The 25,000-nt window shown below is 32.6% G+C and overlaps 1 protein-coding gene across 1 annotated transcript in view; it reads left to right on the forward strand.

The window, feature by feature from the left end:
* asic1b (acid-sensing (proton-gated) ion channel 1b) overlaps nt 1-25,000 on the forward strand; it is a 463,006-nt gene that overhangs the window by 183,942 nt on the left and 254,064 nt on the right. The window lies entirely within an intron of this gene.

Genomic DNA, 25,000 nt, shown 5'->3' on the forward strand with positions numbered 1-25,000 from the left:
TATAAATATTCAGCGTATAAAAAATCAGTGCTGAAAAATTCAGTGTAAATAAATGTAATGTATAAATATTCAGTGTATAAAAAAATCAGTGCTGAAAAATTCAGTGCTAAAAAATTCAGTTCTGAAAATTTCAGTGTAAATAAATGTAATGTATAAATATTCAATGTATAAAAATTCAGTGCTGAAAAATTCAGTGTCAAAAAATTTGCTGTTCAAAATGCAAACACTCACTTAAATTAAGACTGAAGCAATCGATCATGTTTCAGAACCAGCCAATGAGGTGTCAAGTTTGAAGTCACATGACACGGGTTTTGAAAAACGGCATAAAAAAAAGCAGTTAACTGGGCTACCTGGGCATATTATAACATAACAAAGTCTTCAATGCGGCCAACTAAATGTTTTTAAACTATATAAATGATTCCAATTGTTAAAATCTGCACTTTTGAGTAATGTAGAAAAAAAAAAAAAATCAGTTCACAAAATTAAAACGCAAAAAATTCAGTTTAAAAAAAAAAAAAGAAGCTTTCAGACACACAATAAAGACACACGATACACCTCCATTAGACATTAAAATTGAGCATAATTAGATGTCATAATTGTGTTTTTTCCACCGCTGTGTTTTGATGTGTTAGTCATTTGGAAGGTGGAAAATGATTTCTTCATCACGGCTGTCAAAAGCATCCCTGTGGGTAAAGACTGTGTTTCCTGGTGTAAACTCCAGCACGCCTCTCTTCACACATGAAGATGGTGACGGTGATGGTGATGGCGGCGAGACAGGCCGTCACTCATTCACACACTCCTGTTTGGCTACAAGGAGCTCCGTCTGCTCTACTCTTCACCTTAGGAAACACATTAGGAGGAGAGTGTGTGGCTTTTTACTTCATGAAAACCTAGCTTTGCTGTGTGTGTGTGTGTGTTCTTGTATTTATACCCTTCTTGGGACATCAACAAGGAAAAGTAGCTTCCATATGAGGAGGTGTGAACAAGGGATGACATAAATCATGGTGCCAATAACATTGCATCTAATAGAGAATGTCTCATTTGCACCCCTGGTGGTGAAATCTATCAAAATGAGGGTGTTGCCAAAAAGGAGGGATTCTTCAAAATGACTGTTTGTTTTAAAAGTGTGCCCCCTCTGGTCAACATATGAAATAACAAGTGTGTGTAAGAAATTCAAATGTGCTCCCTCTGGTCAAAGTTAATTTAAAAAATAAAATAAATATGTTTATAGAGACATACTGTAATAACTTGAAGTAAATAATGAAGATTGAAAACCAATTACAAACAAAAAATTCACCAAAAAATTAACTAAAAGCAGTCTTTTTCTCACAATGTGTCGACTTTTTTCTTATAAAATTGGGAACAATTTCTCATTATTTCGGTTTCTGTAATATTGCAATATTTTCTCATAAAATTCTTACTTTTTTATGTAAAATTCTTACTTTTTAATGCAAAATGGTGACATTTGTCATATGAAATTCTGACTTATCACAGTATTGCCAATTGTTTTGTTGTTCTTGTAAAATAGTGAACATTTTTTTATTAAAATTATGATTTTTGTCGTGATTTTGCCAAGTAAAATTCCGATTATTATAATATGGCCAAAATGTTTAAGTTTTCTTATAAAATTGTGACTTTTGTTGAATAAAATTCCGACTCTTCAAAAAAATGCCAAAATGTTAAGCTTTTCTTGTAAACTTGCGACTATTATTGAGTAAAATTACAACTTTTATCATAATATTGCACAAATGTTCAGTATTTCTTGTAAAATTTTGACTTGCATTGAGTAAAAATACGACTTTTATTATAATACTGCCAAAATTCAAAGTTTTTGTTGTGAAATTGTGACCTTTTTTTCTTGTGAACAAGCTTTTTTATATTTGCATAGTATGTATGTACTATTAATGTTGTAAATACAAATCTTTATATATCTAGAGAGGTAGGCATTATTCGGAGGTCTCAAGAAGTACACAAATACAAGATTGTGTGTGTGTGTGTGTGTGTTCTTGTATTTCTACCCTTCTTGGGACATCAACAAGGAAAAGTATCTTCCATATGAGGAGGTGTGAACAAGTGATGACATAAATCATGGTCCCGATAACATTGCATCTAATAGAGGATGTCTCATTTGCACCCCTGGTGGTGAAATCTATCAAAATGAGGGTGTCGCTTTTAAAAGTGCTCCCCCTCTGGTCAACATATGAAATAACAAGTGTGTGTAAGAAATTCAAATGTGCTCCCTCTGGCCAAAATTATTTAAAAAAATAAAATAAATATGTATATAGAGACATACTGTAATAACTTGAAGTAAATAATGAAGATTGATAACCAATTACAAACCAAAAAATTCCAAAATAAATAAATTCACTAAAAGCAGTCTTTTTCTCACAATGTGTCGACTTTTTTCTTATAAAATTGGGAACAATTTCTCATATTATTTCGGTTTCTGTAATATTGCAATAGTTTCTCGTAAAATTATCACTTTTTTATGTAAAATTCTTACTTTTTAATGCAAAATGATGACATTTGTCATATGAAATTCTGACTTATCACAGTATTGCCAATTGTTTTGTCGTTCTTGTAAAATGATGACTTTTGTCATGATTTTGCCAAGTAAAAATTCAGATTATTATAATAATATGGCCAACATTTTAAAGTTTTCTTATAAAATTGGGACTTCTGTCGAGTAAAATTCCGACTCTTTTCATAAAATTGCCAACATTTTAAGCTTTTCTTGTAAATTTGCGACTGTTATTGAGTAAAATTCCAACTTTATCAAAACATTGCACAAATGTTCAGTTTTTCTTGTAAACTTTTGACTTTTATCATAATACTGCCAAAATTCCAAGTTTTTCTTGTGAAATTGTGACCTTTTTTTCTTGTGAACAAGCTTTTTTATATTTGCACAGTATGTACGTATTATTAATGTTGTAAATACAAATCTTTATATATCTAGAGAGGTAGGCATTATTCGGAGGTCTCAAGAAGTACACAAATACAAAATTGCGTGTGTGTGTGTGTTCTTGTATTTCTACCCTTCTTGAGACATCAACAAGGAAAAGTATCTTCCATATGAGGAGGTGTGAACAAGTGATGACATAAATCATGGTCCCAATAACATTGCATCTAATAGAGAATGTCTCATTTGCACCCCTGCTGGTGAAATCTATCAAAATGAGGGTGTCGCTTTTAAAAGTGCTCCCCCTCTGGTCAACATATGAAATAACAAGTGTGTGTAAGAAATTCAAATGCGCTCCCTCTGGCCAAAATTTAAAAAAAAAAAATAATAAATATGTATATAGAGACATACTGTAATAACTTCAAGTAAATAATGAAGATTGATAACCAATTACAAACAAAACAATTCCAAAATAAATAAATTCACTAAAAGCAGTCTTTTTCTCACAATGTGTCGACTTTTTTCTTATAAAATTGGGAACAATTTCTCATATTATTTCGGTTTCTGTAATATTGCAATATTTTCTCGTAAAATTATCACTTTTTTTTAATGTAAAATTCTTACTTTTTAATTCAAAATGGTGACATTTGTCATATAAAATTCTGACTTATCACAGTATTGCCAATTGTTTTGTTGTTCTTGTAAAATAGTGACTTTTGTCATGATTTTGCCAAGTAAAAATTCAGATTATTATAATATGGCCAACGTTTTAAAGTTTTCTTATAAAATTGGGACTTCTGTCGAGTAAAATTCCGACTCTTTTCATAAAATTGCCAACGTTTGAAGCTTTTCTTGTAAACTTGCGACTGTTATTGAGTAAAGTTCCAACTTTTATCATAACATTGCACAAATGTTCAGTTTTTCTTGTAAACTTTTGACTTTTATCATAATACTGCCAAAATTCCAAGTTTTTCTCGTGAAATTGTGACCTTTTTCCTGTGAAATTCCAACTCATTTTTCACAACAAGCTTTTTTATTTGTGCATAGTATGTATATATTATTAATGTTGTCAATACACACCTTTATATATCTAGAGAGGCTGGCATTATTCGGAGGTCTCAAGAAGTACACAAATACAAGATTGTGTGTGTGTGCATGACAGCGGTGATGGATGTGCGACCTGGCTGATGTGATTAATTACACCCGTGGTCCGCGGCACAAGGACTACTCTGGTGGAATACATATCCGCTCTCCGTGTGACGTACGACCGCACAGGACGGACCGTGCTTCAGTTACAGCGAATTTGCACGTCGGGAATCGTGCAAATGATCATGCAGTGTTGTACTCTTCTCCAATTATCCCCATGAACAGAACACCGGCAAGGCTAAAAAAACAAACAAAAACAAACAAACCTCCAGATATTTGAAAATGCATATGGGCCTACATTACATTTTTTATATTGACCTCAAAATTATTGACGATCAACGATATTATTGCCTTTTATTTTTTTCAACCAAATTAACAAGTGACATAATAACATGACATAATAATAACAATGCAAGTATACCCTTTCAAAATGCAATAAACTTGTATTTCTGGTGTATAATATATAATATCCACATTAAATAAAACAAACAATAAATTAAAATATACTCTGTTAGTATAATTTTGCAAAACAAATAATAAATACAAATATAGTCTCTTAATAAAATGTTTCGCTTGAATAAAAAAAATCCCAACCAAAAGCAATGCAATAGTTTCTGTCTCTGTAGACATTTTTCTGGCTTCATAGGAGTCATATTTTGTCTGTTTAATTATGTTTCTCTTCTTTTATTTTTTTAATTTGTAAAAGATTTAAGAAGATCACTTCCGGTTTATGCGACGTCAGTCGGCTTCAACTCGAAACGGTCGAGTACACAGCGAAAAAACATACTTTATCTTAGTTGTTTCGACAGAAATGTGTGGATGGCATAAGGGGCTGATTAAAATAAATTCATTGATGTGTTTTGGTGTCTGCTGGCGTTTTATTTTTAATGGCTTTCGTTGTTGCATCTATTTTTAAAAAAAATACAGTAGGCAAAGATATTAGACATTGTCTATTCAGCAACATGATTTTATAATTGTGTAGCTGCTGAATGACATATGGGGATGATTAAAACAAATTCATTGATGTGTTTTGGTGTCTGCTGGTGTTTTTTTTTAATGATTTTTGTTGTTTCATCAATTTATAAAAAATACAGTAGACAAAGATATTAGACATATTGTCTATTCAGCAACATGATTTTATAATTGTGTAGCTGCTGGATGACATAAGGGGCTGATTAAAACAAATTCATCTATGTGTTTTGGTGTCTGCTGGCGTATTTTTAATGGCTTTTGTTGTTTCATCTATTTGGAAAAATACAGTAGACAGTCAAACATAAAGATATTAGAGATATCGTCTATTCAGCAACATGATTTTATAATTGTGTAGCTGCTGGATGACATAAGGGGCTGATTAAAACAAATTCATTGATGTGTTTTGGTGTCTGCTGGCGTTTTATTTTTAATGGATTTCGTTGTTTCATCTATTTGTAAAAATATACAGTAGACTGTCAAAAATAAAGATATTGGACATATCGTCTATTCAGCAACATGATTTTATAATTGTGTAGCTGCTGGATGACATAAGGGTATGATTTTAAAAAATTCTTTTTTTTCTCTCAAAAAATTCTGACATACTTTCAATTCTTGTTCAATGACAACTTTTTTTCTCAAAATAACCTTAAAAGATTGTTAATAATATATTTGACTTTAATCCTGTAAAATGACATAATTTTTTCTTGTAAAATTTTTACTTTTTTCCCTCAAAAAATTCTGACTCACTGCAATTCTTGTTCAATGAAAACTTATTTTCTAAAAAAAAAACTAAACATTTTTAATAATATATTTGACTTTAATCCTGTAAAATGAAATTTTTTCTTGGAAAATTTTAGATTTTTTTCTCAAAATATTCTGACATACTGCAATTCTTGTTCAATGACAACTTTTTTTCTAAAAAACAAAAACCAAACAAAAACATTTTAAATAATATATTTGACTTTAAACCTGGAAAATGACATGATTTTTTCTTGTAAATTTTTAACTTTTTTTCCTCAAAATATTCTGACACACTGCAATTCTTGTTCAATGACAAAAAAAATTCTAAAAAACAAAAACATTTTTAATATATTTGACTTTAAACCTGTAAAATGACATAATTTTTTCTTGTAAATTTTTAACTTTTTTTCTCAAAATATTCTGACTCACTGCAATTCTTGTTCAATGACAATTTATTTTCTAAAAAAAACAAAACATTTTTGATAATATATTTGACTTTAATCTTGTAAAATGACAATATTTTCTTGTAAAATTTTACCTTTTTTTCTGAAAATATTCTGACTCACTGCAATTCTTGTTCAATGACAACTTATTTTCTAAAAAAAAACAAAAAAAACATTTTTGATAATATATTTGACTTTAATCTTGTAAAATACATAATTGTTTCTTGTAAAATTGTAACTTTTTTTCTCTCAAAAAAATTCTGACACACTTCAATTCTTGTTCAATGACAACTTTTTTTCTCAAAAAACCCCCAAAACATTTTTAATAATATATTTGACTTTAATCCTGTAAAATGACATAATTTTTTCTTGTAAAATTTTTACTTTTTTCCCTCTAAAAATTCTGACATACTGCAATTCTTGTTCAATGACAACTTGTTTTAAAAAAAAAACTAAACATTTTTAATAATATATTTGACTTTAATCCTGTAAAATGAAAATGTTTCTTGTAAAATTTTAGATTTTTTTCAAAATATTCTGACATACTGCAATTCTTGTTCAATGACAACTTTTTTTTTCTAAAAAACAAAAACAAAACAAAAACATTTTTAATAATATATTTGACTTTAAACCTGGAAAATGACATAATTTTTTCTTGTAAATTTCTAACTTTTTTTCTCAAAATATTCTGACTCACTGCAATTCTTGTTAAATGACAAAAAAAAATTCTAAAAAACAAAACAAAAACACATTTTTAATATATTTGACTTTAAACCTGTAAAATGACATAATTTTTTCTTGTAAATTTCTAACTTTTTTTCTCAAAATATTCTGACTCACTGCAATTCCTGTTAAATGACCATTTATTTTCTAAAAAAAACAAAACATTTTTAATAATATATTTGACTTTAATCTTGTAAAATGACAATATTTTCTTGTAAAATTACACCTTTTTTTCTGAAAATATTCCGACTCACTGCAATTCTTGTTCAATGACAACTTATTTTGTAAAAAAAAACAAAAAAAACATTTGTAATAATATATTTGACTTTAATCTTGTAAAATACATCATTTTTTCTTGTAAAATCGTAACTTTTTTTTGTCTCAAAAAAATTCTGACATACTTCAATTCTTGTTCAATGACAACTTTTTTTCCTCAAAAACCCCCAAAACATTTTTAATAATATATTTGACTTTAATCCTGTAAAATGACATAATTTTTTCTTGTAAAATTTGTACTTTTTTTTCCTCAAAATATTCTGACACACTGAAATTCTTGTTAAATGACAACTTATTTTCTAAAAAAAACAAAACATATGTAATAATATATTTGACTTTAAACTTGTAAAATCACAATGTTTTCTTGTAAAATGTTACCTTTTAAAAAAAATAATATTCTGACTCACTGCAATTCTTGTCCAATGACAACTTATTTTGTAAAAAAAACAAACAAAAAAAAACATTTTTAATATATTTGACTTTAATCTTGTAAAATACGTAATTTTTTCTTGTAAAATTGTAACTTTTTTTCTCTCAAATTTTTTTTGACATACTTCAATTCTTGTTCAATGACAACTTTTTTTTCTCAAAAACCCCCCCAAAATTTTTAATAATATATTTGACTTTAATCCTGTAAAATGACATTTTTTCTTGTAAAATGTTTGCTTTTTTTCCCCTCAAAATATTATGACACACTGCAATTATTGTTAAATGACAACTTATTTTCTAAAAAAACCCAAAACATTTTTAATAATATTTTTGACTTTAAATAATCTTGTAAAATGAAAAAATGTTCTTGTAAAATTGTAACTTTTTTTCTCAAAATATTCTGACATGTTGCAATTCTTGTTCAATGACAACTTTTTTTCTTAAAAAAAAAAGAAAAAAAAAAATCATTTTTAATAATATATTTAATATTATGGGAAATGACTGCCAGATTCATTTTCTGCAGCAAAAAAATACATAAAGAGAAGTTGTTAGTCAAATGTGGGTCATCTGGATATAGCGAAGGCCTCTGAAATGTGCTTAGTAGTTGTGAATGTTTTGACACATGTTTACCCTTTAAGTAGCTCAAGAGTAGAAATGCATTGAGAATGATGTAATATCTACACGTGAAGGTGGAATAAATCGGCCTGTAATTCTCATAAGATAACTGTAAACGGTCAAATAATCGGCAAAGTATCAAATTGACTGTCAGCGCTGCACACAATGCTCCTCTCACTCCAACTAATCACTCATTACTTTGGCAGGAAACAATCGAGCGAGTGTGTGCCGTCTAATGAGTCCGGCAGAGAGCTGGTCTTATGCACACATGCGCCGCCAGATAAAGTGCAAGCTGCAAATTAGCTCGTCAAAGTCGCATTTCTCTCAATTGAAACCGCTTAGCGTGTCCGCCCATCAAAACAAGCAGACTTGGGCGAGACTCTGGGAAGTTTGGGGAAAGTCAGGAAACTTTGTTGGGGGGGAATTAACACTAGAACTCCCAGGGTTTTCTTTGTTGTACAATAACTTTTTTCCCACATAACATTACAAACTTAAAAAAAAAAATAGAATAAATAAAAAAGTTTTCCTAAATATTTTCACATGTAAATATTAAATATTCCTGTTTTCACAATATATGTTATGGATCAAGTAAAATGACATATTTTCTTGTAAAATGTAAACTTTTTTTCTGAAAAATATTCCGACATACTGTAATTATTTTTTTCCTCACAATATTATGAACCTTTTTCTTAAAACTGACTCCAATCTTGTAAAATGACATAATTTTGTCTTGAAAATTGTTTACTTTTTTTCCCTCAAAATATTCTGACATACTGCAAATCTTGTTTGAAGACAACTTGTTTTCTAAAAAAACAAAACATTTTTAATAATATATTTGATTTTAATCCTGTAAAATGACATAATTTTTTCTTGTAAAATGTTTACTTTTTTTCCCTCAAAATATTCTGACATACTGCAAATCTTGTTTGAAGACAACTTGTTTTCTAAAAAAACAAAACATTTTTAATAATATATTTGACTTTAATCCTGTAAAATGATATTTTTTCTTGTAAAATTTTTGATTTTTTTTCTCAAAGTATTCTGACATACTGAAATTCTTGTTCAATGACAACTTTTTTCTAAAAAAAAACCCCAAACAAAACATTTTTAATAATATATTTGACTTTAATCTTGAAAAATGAAAATGTTTTCTTGTAAAATTTAAACTTTTTTTTTCAAAATATTCTGACACACTGCAATTCTTGCTAAATGACTATTTATTTTCTAAAAAAAAAAAGAAAAAAACATTTTTAATAATATATTTGACTTTAACCTTGTAAAATGACAATTTTTTCTTGTAAAATTTTAACTTTTTTTCTGAAAATATTTTGACTCACTGCAATATTTGTTCAATGACAACTTATTTTCTAAAAAATCAAAAAACATTTTTAATAATATATTTGATTTTAATCTTGTAAAATTACATAATTTTTTCTTGTAAAATTGTAACTTTTTTTTTCTCTCAAAAAAATTATGACATACTTCAATTCTTGTTCAATGACAACTTTTTTTTCTCAAAACCCCCCAAAACATGTTTAATAATATATTTGACTTTAATCCTGTAAAATGAAATTTTTTCTTGTAAAATTTTAGATTTTTTTTCTCAAAATATTCTGACATACTGCAATTCTTGTTCAATGACAACTTTTTTTCTAAAAAAAAAAAAAAAAACCCAAAACAAAACATTTTTAATAATATATTTGACTTTAATCTTGAAAAATGAAAATGTTTTCTTGTAAAATTGTAACTTTTTTTCTGAAAATATTCTGACTCACTGCAATTCTTGTTCAATGACAACTTATTTTCTAAAAAAAAAAAAAAATACATTTTTAATAATATATTTGATTTTAATCTTGTAAAATTACATCATTTTTTCTTGTAAAATGTTTTCTTTTTTTCTCAAAATATTCTGACACTGCAATTCTTGTTAAATGACCATTTATTTTCTAAAAAAAAACAAAAACATTTTTATTAATATATTTGACTTTAGTCTTGTAAAATGAAAACATTTTCTTGTAAAAGTTTTACTTTTTTACTTCAAAATATTCTGACATACTGCAATTCTTGTTCAATGACAACTTTTTTTTCTAAAAAACAAAAAAAACAAAATCATTTTTAATAATATATTTGACTTTAATCCTGTAAATGGGCGAATTTTTTCTTGTAAAATTTAAACTTTTTTTCTCAAAATATTCTGACACACTGCAATTCTTGTTAAATGACAACTTATTATCTAAAAAAAACAAAAACATTTTTAATAATATATTTGATTTTAATCTTGTAAAATGACATAATTTTTTCTTGTAAAATTTTTACTTTTTTTCTCAAAATATTCTGACATGTTGCAATTCTTGTTCAATGACAACTTTTTTTCTAAAAAAAAACCCAAAACAAAATCAATTTTAATAATACATTTTACTTTAATCCTGTAAAATGACATTTTTTTCTTGTAAAATTTTAACTTTTTTTCCTCAAAATATTCGGACATACTGCAATATTTTTTCAATGACAATTTATTTTCTAAAAAAAAAAACATTTATAATAATATATTTGACTTTAATCTTGTAAAATGACATAATTTTTTCTTGTAAATTTTTAACTTCTTTTCTCAAAATATTCTGACACACTGCAATTCTTGTTCAATGACAACTTATTTTCTAAAACAAAAAAAACATTTTTAATAATATATTTGACTTTAATCTTGTCAAATTAAAAAAAATTCTTGTAAAATTTTACATTTTTTTTCTCAAAATATTCTGACACTGCAATTCTTAAATGACAATTTATTCATATTTTACTTTAATCTTGTAAAATGAAAATGTTTTCTTGTAAAACTAAGTTTTTTTCTCAAAATATTCTGACATGTTTCAATTCTTGTTCAATGACAACTTTATTTTCTAAAAACAAAAAACAAAAAAACATTTAATAATATATTTCACTTTAATCTTGTAAAATGAAAATTTTTTCTTGTAAAATTTTAACTTTTTTTCTCAAAATATTCTGACATGTTGCAATTCTTGTTCAATGACAAATTATTTGAACATTTTGTCTTGTAAAATTTTAACTTTTTTTCTCAAAATATTCTGACACACTGCAATTCTTGTTCAATGACAACTTATTTTCTAAAACAAAAAAAACATTTTTAATAATATTTTTGACTTTAATCTTGTAAAATTTAAAAAAATTATTGTAAAATTTTAGATTTTTTTTCTCAAAATATTCTGACACTGCAATTCTTAAATGACAATTCATTCATATTTGACTTTAATCTTGTAAAATGAAAATGTTTTCTTGTAAAACTAACTTTTTTTCTCAAAATATTCTGACATGTTTCAATTCTTGTTCAATGACAACTTTATTTTCTAAAAAAAAAAAAAAACATTTAATAATATATTTCACTTTAATCTTGTAAAATGAAATTTTTTTCTTGTAAAATTTTAACTTTTTTTCTCAAAATATTCTGACATGTTGCAATTCTTGTTCAATGACAAATTATTTGAACATTTTGTCTTGTAAAATTTTAACTTTTTTTCCTCAAAATATTCTGACATAATGCAATTTTTGTTCAATGACCATTTATTTTCTAAAAAAAATAAAACATTTTTAATAATATATTTTACTTTAATCTTGTAAAATGACATAATTTTTTTCTTGTAAATTTTTAACTTTTTTTCTCAAAATATTCTGACACACTGCAATTCTTGTTAAATGACAATTTATTTTCTAAAAAAAACCAAAAAACATTTTTAATAATATATTTGACTTTAATCTTGTAAAATGAAAATTTTTTCTTGTAAAATTGTAACTTTTTTTCTGAAAATATTCTGACTCACTGCAATTCCTGTTCAATGACAACTTTTTTTCTAAAAAAACAAAACAAAACATTTGTAATAATATATTTGACTTTAATCTTGTAAAATGACAATTTTTTTCTTGTAAATTTTTAACTTTTTTTCTCAAAATATTCTGACTTACTGCAATTTTTGTTCAATAACTATTTATTTTCTAAAAAAAAAAACAATACATTTTTAATAATATATTTGACTTTAATCTTGTAAAATTACATAATTTTTTCTTGTAAAATGTTAACTTTTTTTCTCAAAATATTCTGACATGTTGCAATTCTTGTTCAGTGACAATTTATTTTCTAAAAAAAACCCATTTTTAATAATATATTTGACTTTAATCTTGTAAAATTACATAGTTGTGTTTTGTAAAATAATTGTAAATAATGCGTGTCGCCTCCCCGCCCCCTCCATCCTTCAAATGTCAGTCGGAGCCCGGCTGATGGAGAGCTTTGCGGTATTTAAAGTGGCACAAGACGTAGCGAGCCCTAAATCAAAACGTTGCGGAAAAAGCAATCCTCTCCAAGGTGACCCGCGTGGCTTTGCGCCGAGTCATGTTAATGAGGAAGCGGGCAGATAAAAAAAAGAGACATTCAAACCAACGACCGCGCGGGCAAACGAGCGACAAAACAACCAAATAACACCCGGCGGGGGAAAAAAAAAAAAACATTGAAAAAAAACCCGGAAGATTCCGGAATGAGCCTGAGGTTGTTTTCTCCGTGAACGTTGTGTCGTAAAGAATTACCTTCATTAGTTAGCCAAGGAATAACCTAATCACACTCGGCAGCCTTTTTGATGGATGCCACGCCAACGCTTAACCGCCAATGCAATCATCATCCGGGGGCTCTTTCCTCAGATACTACCCAAACATGACCGGCAATTTTGGGCAACCATTTGTCTTCCCTCCCCGCCCCCCCCCACGTCTTGTCTATTGCTTACCGCTGCATCCTTATTGAATAAATGTAAAGTCGACCTCGGAGCGCATGACACATTGCCGTCGACAAAGCCGGGCCTTAATTGAAAGCTATTTATCATTTTGGATGGCTGCGCTGCCAGAGTGGAGTGGGAAGAGGAGATATGCTGGGAAACAATCTTTTTTGGAAACTATATTCCTTTTGACAAATGTGTTTTCATCAGCCTGGCTCGGTTTTGTGTTGTTTGCTATTCTTTAAGCTGGATTTGTTATTGCGGGCAGCTATTTCAAGGCTACTTACGTGAAAAGCAAGAAGATGAATCCCCGCTGCCGTTACCTAAACCCAACTTAATAATGCCCAAAATGTATGAAACATACACAATATTGCCAAAAGTATTTGGCCACCTGCCTTGACTCACATATGAAGGTGGAGAAGGCCTGGCTCTCAGTCTCCGTCCGTTCTAATTCATCCCAAAGGTGTTTTATCGGGTTCAGGTCAGGACTCTGTGCAGGCCAGTCAAGTTCATGCTCACCAGACTCTGTCATCCATGTCTTTATGGACCTTGCTTTGTGCACTAGTGCACAGTCATGTTGGAAGAGGAAGGGGCCCGCTCCAAACTACTACAATTATTGTTTAATGACAACTTTTTTTTCTTAAAAAAAACTAACATTTTTCACAATATGTTTGACTTTAATCTTGTAAATGACATAATTTTGTCTTAAAAATTGTATTTCTCTCTCGGTATATTCCTAAAAATAATTTTATGACAGCTTTATCCCACAATATTGCAACTTGTTGACTTTTTTCACAACATATTTTGATTTAATCATGTAAATGTGCATACGTTTTTCTCCATTTTTTAAAAACATTTATATAAAAATATTTTTGTATTAAAATATGTCTACACAAGTCTTGTAAAATACCAATTTTCTCACATTACTTTTTCTAAAAAAAAAAAAGATTTCTTCACAATATATTTGACTTTAATCCTGTAAAATGACATATTTTGTTAACTTTTTTTTCTAAAAATATTCTGACATACCGCAATTCTTGTTCAATGACAACTTTTTTTTCTTTAAAAAAAACCTTTTTCATAATAATTTGACTTTAATCTTGTAAAATTACATAATTTTGTCTTGAAAATTGTATTTCTCCCTCAGTATATTCCTAAAAATTATTTTATGACAGCTTTATCTCACAATATTGCAACTTGTTGACTTTTTCACAACATGTCTTGATTTAATCATGTAAATGTGCATACGTTTTTCTCCATTTTTTGAAAACTTTTATATAAAAATATTTTTTTATTAAAAAATTTCTACACAATTCTTGTAAAATACAAATTTTCTCACATTACGTTTTTCTAAAAAAAACAAAGATTTCTTCACAATGTATTTGACTTTAATCCTGTAAAATGACATATTTTGTAAACTTTTTTTATCCAAAAATATTCTGACATAATGCAATTTTTGTTCGATAACAACTTAAAAAAAAAAAAAAAAAAAAAACTTTTTTCATAATATATTTGACTTTAATCTTGTAAAATGACATAATTTTGTCTTGACATTTTTATTTTTCTGTCAGAATATTCCTAAAAATTATTTTATGACAGCTTTATCTCACAATATTGCAACTTGTTGACTTTTTTCACAACATACTTTGATTTAATCATGTAAACGTGCATACTTTGTTCTATTTATTTTTTTTACTTTTTTATAAAAATATTTTTTATTAAAATATTTCTACACAATTTTTGTAAAATACCAATTTTCTCATATTACGTTTTTCTAAAAAAAAACAAAAAAACCCCTAAGATTTCTTCACAATATATTTGACTTTAATCCTGTAAAATGACATATTTTTTCTTGTAAAATGTTAACTTTTTTACTAAAAATATTCTAAAATACTGCAATTCTTGTTCAATGACAACATGTTTTTCTCTAAAAAAAAAAAAAAAAAAACTTTTTCACAACATATTTGACTTTAGTCGTGTAAAATGACATAATTTTGTCTTGAAAATGTTATTTTTCTTTCAGAATATTCCTAAAAATAATTTTATGACAATTTGATCTTACAATAGTGCAACTTGTTGACTTTTTTTTCACAACATATCATGTAAAATCATGTACTAATCATGTAAAATGGCATACTTTTTTCTAAAAAAAAAATACAACTTTTTTTCTTAAAGCTGGATTTGTTATTACGGGCAGCTATGTCAAGGCTACTTACGTGAAACGCTAGAAGATGGATCCCCACTGCCGTTACCTAAACCCAATTTAATAATGCCCAAAATGTATGAAACATACACTATATTGCCAAAAGTTTGGACACACCTTCTCCTCACTTAATGTGTTTTCTTAATTTTCATGGGTATTTACATGTTCAAAATAGCCACCATTTGCTCTGATTACTGCTTTGCACACTCTAGGCATTCTCTCGATGAGCTTCAAGCACACCTGTGAGGGGAAAACCATTTCAGGCGACTACCTCTTGAAGCTCAGCAAAATATTTTATGACGACTTTATCTCACAATATTGCAACTTGTTGACTTTTTTCACAACATATTTTGATTTAATCACGTAAACGTGCATACTTTTTTCTCCAAAAAAATGTAAACTTTTGGTAACACTTTAGTGTGGGGAAAATATTCACCATTAATTAGTTGCTTGTTAAAGTAACAAAGACTTAATTTAGAGTTATTTGGACTCTAGGGGAACATGTTAGGGTTAGGATTACTAATAAGCAATAATTCTGAGGTTATTGAGGGTAGACTCTTAGTTAATGGCTTACTGGTTGTATAATAAGGCCATGCAGAACAAGGCATTAATATTGACTAATTAAGAGCGAATATGTCACTAATTTGCATGTTAATAAGCAACCTATTAATGGTGAATGTGTTCCCCATACTAAATTGTTACCAAACTTTTTTATTAAAATATTTCGACACAATTCTTGTAAAATACCAATTTTCTCACATTACGTTTTTGTAAAAAATTTTTTAAAAAAACAAACTTTTATTCACAATTAGGGATGAAGTTGGATAAGAAATTATGGAGTTCGAGCCCATTATCGAATCCTCTTATCGAACCGATTCCTTATCGATTCTCTTATCGAATCCAGATAGGTTGTTGTATATGGAAAAAAACACAATATTTGGTTTAACAAAAGCTCACTTTTATTTTATAAGAAAAAAATAAAATAAAATAAATAAATATTGACTGTTACCCCCCTAAAAAAATAAAATAAATAAATATTGACTGTTGTTACCCAAAGTATATTAAGTGGGATTTTTCAGAACAACAAATATAAACAGTAACACAAAAACAACCTGTCTCTGTGATCACTATAGGTGAATAGCCATGCCTCGAGGCGTTTTTTTCCGGTCCATTGTTGTTGCTGCTTTCTGTATCTGCCGCCTAATGACTGAGCTACGTCATTTCCTGTGTGTCCCACAGGGCATTTCTTGTGGGACGGGATTCGAATAAAGAACCAACTCTTTTTCTTTACTATAGTGGCCTCGATAACGGGAACCGGTTCTCAAAAAGGGATTCGAGTCCATGGAATCGGTTCTTTTCTAATCGAACGGTTATTTTCTTATCGAACAACCGGGAGAACCGGTTTCGAACATCATCCCTATTCCCAATACATTTGACTTTAATTCTGTAAAATGTTCAGTAGACCCATAATAAATTCATTAAAAAAAAACTTAATGAATGTTTTTTTGTGAGCAACAAGTATGTGCTCCAATCACTACATCACAAAACAAATAAGAGTTGTAGAAAGTATTGGCAACTCAAGACAGCCATGACATGTCCAATCAACTGAATTTACCACAGGTGAACTCCAAATAAGGTGAAGGAACATCTCGAGGAGGATCAGTTAAAACTTACTCTTGTACAATTTTTTTTTTTTTTTTTTACATTGTCATTATGGGATATTGTGTGTAGAATTTTGAGGACAAAAATGAATTAATTCCATTTTCGAATAAAGCTGCAACATAACAAAATGTGGGGGGGAAAAAGTAAACACTTTCCAGATGCACTGCACACACGTGCAGATCAACAACTGTGCTTTTCTTCCTGTCACTCACACACCCCAGTGCCTTTTGTTCCACTGGTTGTTGATTCAGTCCCGGTAGAGACCCTCTTAAAATATTATCCAAGCTCCGTGCTCTCTCTCATCCATCTTTCCACACTTGTTTCCCAGCGTGTCTTATCTCCTCGGCTGCTGCCTCCCCTGCAGGCAGCCATTCAGGCGCCGTTCATCCCCGCTTCTCTTCCCGCTTACCTCGGCTGGGAGCGGCTTACGTCTGCCAGCAAATTGACCTGCGAGCCGGGTGAATCCGAGCGCGTGGGCGTATTTCGCGGAACTCTCAGGCGGCGTTCGCTCTGCGCCTCATTATGTTGGAAGGCAGGGGACCCGAGGGATGAGGACAGGTTTTTTCGGGGGAGCAACATCCCTTCTGGCGTTACTTCACAAGGTTTTCTTGTTTGGTTTTTTTTCCCGCTCCGTGCGTTCCTGTTATTCAGACTTTGGAAGGATTCTGATGATTGTCGCAATTCTTGATAACCGTCAGTTTGTCTGAAGTTGAACAAAGTGCCCCGTTATGTTTTATTTTTCCAGTAAATCACTGTAAGTTTTGCTTTTCGGTGTATCTTTTTTTGTAGTAAACTAATGCTTAAAGGCCTACTGAAAGCCACTACTAGCGACCACGCAGTCTGATAGTTTATATATCAATGATGAAATCTTAACATCGCAACACATGCCAATACGGCCGGGTTAACTTATAAAGTGACATTTTAAATTTCCCGCCACACTTCCGGTTGAAAACGTCTCGGTATGATGACGTATGCGCGTGACGTAGCCAGTGAAACAGAGGTATGGCTTCCCCATTGAAGCCAATACGAAATAGCTGTTTTCATGTCATTATTCCACAGTATTCTGGACATCTGTGTTGGTGAATCTGTTGCAATTTGTTCATTGCATTATGGAGAAAAGCTGAGCAAGCAAAGAAGAAAGTTGTCGGTGCGAAGTGGATATTTTGCGAGGGAAGTCAGCAACACAACACAGCCGGTGTTTGTTTACATTCCCGAAAGATGCAGTCAAGATCGAAGAACTCGGACAACAGAGACTCTAACCAGGAGGACTTTGACTTGGATACACAGACGCGATACCGTGAGTACGTAGCTGCGCTTCCAAACATTTGATCGCTTGCTATAACTAGCTCGAGCTAGTAGCTAGGAGCTAGAAGCTAGCATAACAAACACCTAGGTGTTTGTTATGCGGGATTAATTTGTGGCACGTACATAACTTTGGTTAAATATATAAGCTTTATGAACCTTGGGTTAGGTGAACGGTCCTTTGGGCTGAGTGATTGTGTGTGTTGTGCAGGTGTTTGAGTTGTATTGGCGGGTTATATACACGGGATCCCGTCCATATAACCCGCTCGAGCTATAACTAGCTCGAGCTAGTAGCTAGGAGCTAGCACAACAAACACCTAAGTGTTTTTATGCGGGATTAATTTGTGGCATATTAAATATAAGCCTGGTTGTGTTGTGGCTAATAGAGTATATATATGTCTTGTGTTTATTTACTGTTGTAGTCATTCCCAGCTGAATATCAGGTCCCCCCCGCGCGCTTCCAAACATTTGATCGCTTGCCCGTACGTGCGTGTCACGTACGTAACTTTGGTTAAATATAGAAACTTTATGAACCTTGGGTTAGGTGAACGGTTATTTGGGCTGAGTGAGTGTGTGTGTTGTGCAGGTGTTTGAATTGTATTGGCGGGTTATATATACGGGATCCCGTCCATATAACCCGCTCGAGCTATAACTAGCTCGAGCTAGTAGCTAGGAGCAAGGAACTAGCATAACAAACACCTAAGTGTTTTTATGCAGGATTAATTTGTGGCATATTAAATATAAGCCTGGTTGTGTTGTGGCTAATAGAGTATATACATGTCTTGTGTTTATTTACTGTTGTAGTCATTCCCAGCTGAATATCAGGTCACCCCCGCCTCTCACAGCATCTTCCCTATCTGAATAGCTTCAACTCCCCACTAGTCCTTCACTTGCATTTTCCTCATCCACAAATCTTTCATCCTCGCTCAAATTAATGGGGAAATCGTCGCTTTCTCGGTCCGAATCTCTCTCACTTCATGCGGCCATCATTGTAAACAATAGGGAACTTTGCGGAAATGTTCAACTGACTACGTCACGCTACTTCCGGTAGGGGCAAGCCTTTTTTTTATCAGATACCAAAAGTTGCGATCTTTATCGTCGTTGTTTTATACTAAATCCTTTCAGCAAAAATATGGCAATATCGCGAAATGATCAAGTATGACACATAGAATAGATCTGCTATCCCCGTTTAAATGTAAAAAATTCATTTCAGTAGGCCTTTAAAGGCCTACTGAAATCCACTAATATCAATGATGAAATCTTAACATTGCAACACATGCCAATACGGCCGGGTTAACTTATAAAGTGACATTTAAAATTTCCCACCACACTTCCGCTTGAAAACGTCTTTGGATGATGACGTATGCGCGTGACGTTGCCAGTGAAACAGAAGTATCGGTAGCCCATTGAGGCCAATACAAAATAGCTCTGTTTTCATCTCATAATTCCACAGTATTCTGGACATCTGTGTTGGTGAATCTTTTGCAATTTGTTTAATGAACAATGGAGACTGCAAAGAAGAAAGTTGTAGGTGGGATCGGTGTATTAGCGGCTGGCTGCAGCAACACCACCAGGAGGACTTTGACTCGGATAGCAGACGAACTATCCGACGCTAGCCGCCGACCGCATCGATGATCAGGTGAAGTCCTTCGTCGCTCCGTCGATCGCTGGAACGCAGGTGAGCACGGGTGTTGATGAGCAGATGAGGGCTGGCTGGCGTAGGTGGAGCGCTAATGTTTTTATCATAGCTCTGACGAGGTCCCGTAGCTAATTTAGCTTCAATGGCGTCGTTAGCAACAGCATTGCTAGGCTTCGACAGGCGACACAGCATTAACCATGTAGTTACATGTCCAGTGTTTGGTTGGGTGTCTCCTGATAGTAGTATTGTTGATCTGCTGTCTATCCTTCCAGTCAGGGGCTTATTTCTTTTCTTTCTATCTGCATTTAAGCACGATGCTATCACGTTAGCTCCGTAGCTAAAGTGCTTCGCCGATGTATTGTCGTGGAGATAAAAGTCACAGTGAATGTCCATTTCGCGTTCTGGACTCTCATTTTCAAGAGGATATAGTATCCCAGGTGGTTTAAAATACAAATCCGTGATACACAATAGAAAAAGGAGAGAGTGTGGAATCCAATGAGCCAGCTTGTACCTAAGTTACGGTCAGAGTGAAAAAAGATACGTCCTGCACTGCACTCTAGTCCTTCACTCTCACGTTCCTCATCCACAAATCTTTCATCCTTGCTCAAATTAATGGGTTAATCGTCACTTTCTCGGTCCGAATCTCTCTCGCTGCTGGTGTAAACAATGTGGAAATGTGAGGAGCCTTTCAACCTGTGACGTCACGCTACTTCCGCTACAGGCAAGGCTTTTTTTTTTATCAGCGACCAAAAGTTGCGAACTTTATCGTCGATGTTCTCTACTAAATCCTTTCAGCAAAAATATGGCAATATCGCGAAATGATCAAGTATGACACATAGAATGGATCTGCTATCCCCGTTTAAATTTAAAAAAAATTCATTTCAGTAGGCCTTTAAAGTGATGAAGGAAGAAACCATACAAGTGGCACTTCTAATTCCAGTTTAATGCTTTAAACAGCATTAAACTGGAATAATTATTTTAGTTATATTGTCAAACTTACAAAATTTACTTAAAGTGATGAAGGAAGAAGCCATACGAGTAGAAACGCCATGGACGCCGCTTCTAAATCCAGTTCAAGGTTTTAAACACTAAGTTTTACTTTTCGGTGTATCTTTTGTGTAGTAAACTAATGCTTAATGTATACTATTTAACGTACCAACATTTTCGTTTAACAGTACCGTAAAACTGCCGTAGAAAGTACCATTTAAAAAAAAGGTGTGTACCAAAATGAGTTGTTTACACAGAACTATCCTGTAAATGTTTATTTACAAACCTTAATTGTGTCTGTAACACGGCAGTAAAACGGCTGATCAAACAAAACATAAGTCATCGCCATGGACCCGCTAGCTGCGGAAGCTAGCTCTCCAATAAGCTAAACAGACTCAATAAGTCCACTGTGACATTTTGGTGAATTTACTGAGGAATTTGTGAAACTGAAACAATACAAAAATAATGCTAGTGTAAGTTAATAATAGTAACACAGAATTGGAATTTGGGGTTAAATCATCAAAATGATTCCCGAGCGCGGCCACCGCTGCTGCTCACTGCTCCCCTCACCTCCCAGGGGGTGGAACAAGGGCATGGGTCGAATGCAGAGGGTTATTTCACCACACCTAGTGTGTGTGTGTTTGTGTGACTATCAGTGGAACTTTAACTTGATTGAAACACTGTAAAGGTTCACCCAGCAGCACCCGCAGTGAGCGAACCTGTCCAAAAGAGGGCGCCATAGCACAAACAACAACACCCCATTTCAGGGTCTTTTAAACTTACTCGCACGATGGCCGTCGGCCAAGAGAAATCCACAAATGAGCTGCACCGTTTTATAGGGATGATGTTTGATAAGAAATGATCGCGTTCGAGCCCATTATCGAATCCTCTTATCGAACCGATTCCTTATCGATTCTCTTATGGAGTCCAGATAGGTTGTTGTATATGGAAAAAAACACAATATTTGGTTTAACAAAAGCTCACTTTTATTTTATAAGAAAAAATATATATAAAATAAATATTTACTGTCGTTACCCCCCTAAAAAATAAAATAAAATAAATAAATATTGACTGTTACCCATGGTAGGTTTTTGTTTTGTTTTGTTTTTGGTCATAAAAAAATACAATCATGTGTGCTTACGGACTGTATCCCTGCAGACTGTATTGATCTTTATTGATATATAATGTAGGAACCAGAAATATTAATAACAGAAAGAAACAACACTTTTTTGTATCTTGTGTTTTTTATGTTGATTTAATAAAAAAAATAAAAATAAAAAAAATAAAAAATGTTTTAATTTTTTATTTCTTGTGCGGCCCGGTACCAATCGATCCACAGCCCGGTGGTTGGGGACCACTGGTGTAGGCTACAAGATAACGTTAACGTTATCAGACACATACAAAAAGGCTAACGTTACCGTTAGCCACTGACTATACTTAGGTAACGTTAGTCTAGCTAACATTACTGCAATCCTGGATTGACATACAAGGTAACGTTATTTTAGCCTAAAGGCTACGAGTGAGCAGATATGGAAATTAACCGGCAACAGTTAAGGCTAGTTACTCACCAGCACTATCACTGGAATTGGCGCTGCAGGTTGAAGAGGGCCGTGCTTCGTCGCTGCTTCTTTGCGACACCTTTCTCTAACCTTCGGGTTATGTGCAGCCTGAACATGTTTCGAAATGCTTGTTGTACTTCCCCTCCTTACATGAGAGCGAAGCCTGGCGATAATTGCAGATAACCATTTCCTCGTCGTATTTTTTTGTAAAATGAAGCCATGCCTTGAGGCGTTTTTTCCCGGTCCATTGTTGTTGCTGCTTTCTGTATCTGCCGCCTAACGACTGAGCTACGTCATTTCCTGGGACGTGCCACAGGGCATTTCCTGTGGGACGGGATTCGTTCCCAGGGATTCGAATAAAGAACCAACTCTTTTTCTTTGCCATAGTGGCCTCGATAACGGGAACCGGTTCTCAAAAAGGGATTCGAGTCCATGGAATCGGTTCTTTTCTTATCGAACAAGCGGGAGAACCGGTTTCGAACATCATCCCTACCGTTTTATAAGCCGCAGGGTACAAAGCGTAGGGAAAAACAGTGTTTCCCATAAACTGCCAAGATACCTGTGGCGGTGGGGGCGTGGCTATGGGCGTGGTCACCATGACATCATCGAGTCATTTGCATAATTTACTACAATGATATGATTTTCTCTAAAAAGGCTCAAAAAATGTATACTTACTAATTAATAATAACAGTTTTGTTTTGAACGTCCATCCATCCATCCATTTTACAAGATAATTACAACACTTTATGTACATATTTATATACAGATTTGAACAATAGGTTATTCACTGAAATATATTTATTAATTGTGGTTCTCACAAAAAATATATCTTATAAAATATAAAAGCTAAAATGTCTCTTAAAGCTCTGCCCCTTTAATTAGTGCATACTAAATAATTTAACTTTAGCCTACTACTACAAGCATATTATTTACCAGCAACATAAAGTGAAACAGAGGCAGAGGTGTCCTGCCACAGTCAGTAACAAATAAACAGAAAACAGTAGTGGTCAAATACAAATAAGGCAACAAGAGAAGTATCCTACACTTCTCTTTTGTAAAGTAAATGTGAACAGCCTATATGGGCATCTACATATGATTTACCTGAGAAGCAGGACAGGACCACACCATTTTTATTTTATTTTATTTTATTTTTTAATTTGTAGCGGACGTAATTCTTTCGTGGCGGGCCGCCACAAATAAATGCATGTGTGGGAAACACTGAAAAAGCAGCAGCTTATAGTGGGGAATTTTCGGTGAGTGAAACCTGTCCAGGTGTGATTGATGCGGACCAGAACCGGAGTTGTACAAACCGCTTCAAGGTAAGATGTCCTTTTCGGTGTTTTCCCTCCTCCTCTACCCGAGCCGACATTTATCTCGGGACAAAAAAAGCAAGCGTCTCACTCACAAGTGGAGACGACACTTAGTTTTATCACACGCCACAGCCGACAAACTGCCTTTGCATCAGGCGGGCCGCGGCGCCGAATGAAGATGAATGCCTCGGCGGGCCCCGAAACGGGGCGCTGATGCGGCGGTGACCTTTGCGGCGCCCGAGACAAATGACACTGAAAGGATTCAGCACAGACGACCTTTTATTCAAAAGTGAAGCTGCGTGTTTGTCGTCGTGATGCTTAAGGAAGGCATCCATCCGTCTGGAAAGAGGATCTCCGGTAACGATGTTGACGTTTTGTCTCTATCGGCGCTTACAGGTGAGAAGTGGAAAGTGCGACGTGTATCAGGCACACTCAAGGTTGAAAACGACTTTTCTTGAAGAGCATCCACAATAACCAGGGGCGTCCTCACTTTTTTCCACTGAAAACATCAAAAGACGCGAGGGCTAGTTTGATATTTTTGACTTTCCAAAACTGTACAATTGTTGTGCAGGGAAGGAGACGGCACAGACGGGAGGGACGTCGTTTTATCTCTATTTATTATCATAAATATATATACAATAGAATGGAGTGTGTATATCAGGAGTCACCAACCAAACCAAGAGCTACTTCTTGGGTAGTGATTAATGCGAAGGGCTACCAGTTTGATACACACTTAAGTAAATTGCCAGAAATAGCCAATTGGCTCAATTTACCTTTAACTCTATTGTTACAGAATCAATTTTAAACTCCTTGTATTTGTTTTTAAATGTCTAAACAACCTCGCGCCAACATATCTCTCCGACCTCCTTCAGCCTTACTGCCCCACCCGATCCCTAAGATCAGCCGATCAGCTGCTACTGACGGTCCCGGACACAAGGCTGAAGCTTAGAGGTGACGGAGCTTTCGCTGCTGCTGCTCCCAAGCTCTGGAATGACCTACCCCTGAGTGTTAGACAAGCTTCCTCTCTTCCTGTTTTTAAATCTCTCTTAAAAACATACTTTTATTCCATGGCTTTTAACACTGAGTGATATCCATCCTGCAATGGCATCCCATAATACACCTGCTGTGAACCTGTTTTTATATTTTATTTATTTATTTTTTATCGTGTTCTGTTTGTGTTGTGTTGTGTTTGCTCGGTTCTCGTATTATTTTTAACCTGCCCATTGTACAGCACTTTGGCTACCCCTGTGGTAAATTCTTAAATGTGCTTTATAAATAAAGTTGATTTGATTTGATTTGATTATATTATATTAAACACAAAA

Source organism: Entelurus aequoreus, linkage group LG26, assembly GCF_033978785.1.
Source record: "Entelurus aequoreus isolate RoL-2023_Sb linkage group LG26, RoL_Eaeq_v1.1, whole genome shotgun sequence".
Lineage (NCBI taxonomy): Eukaryota > Metazoa > Chordata > Actinopteri > Syngnathiformes > Syngnathidae > Entelurus > Entelurus aequoreus.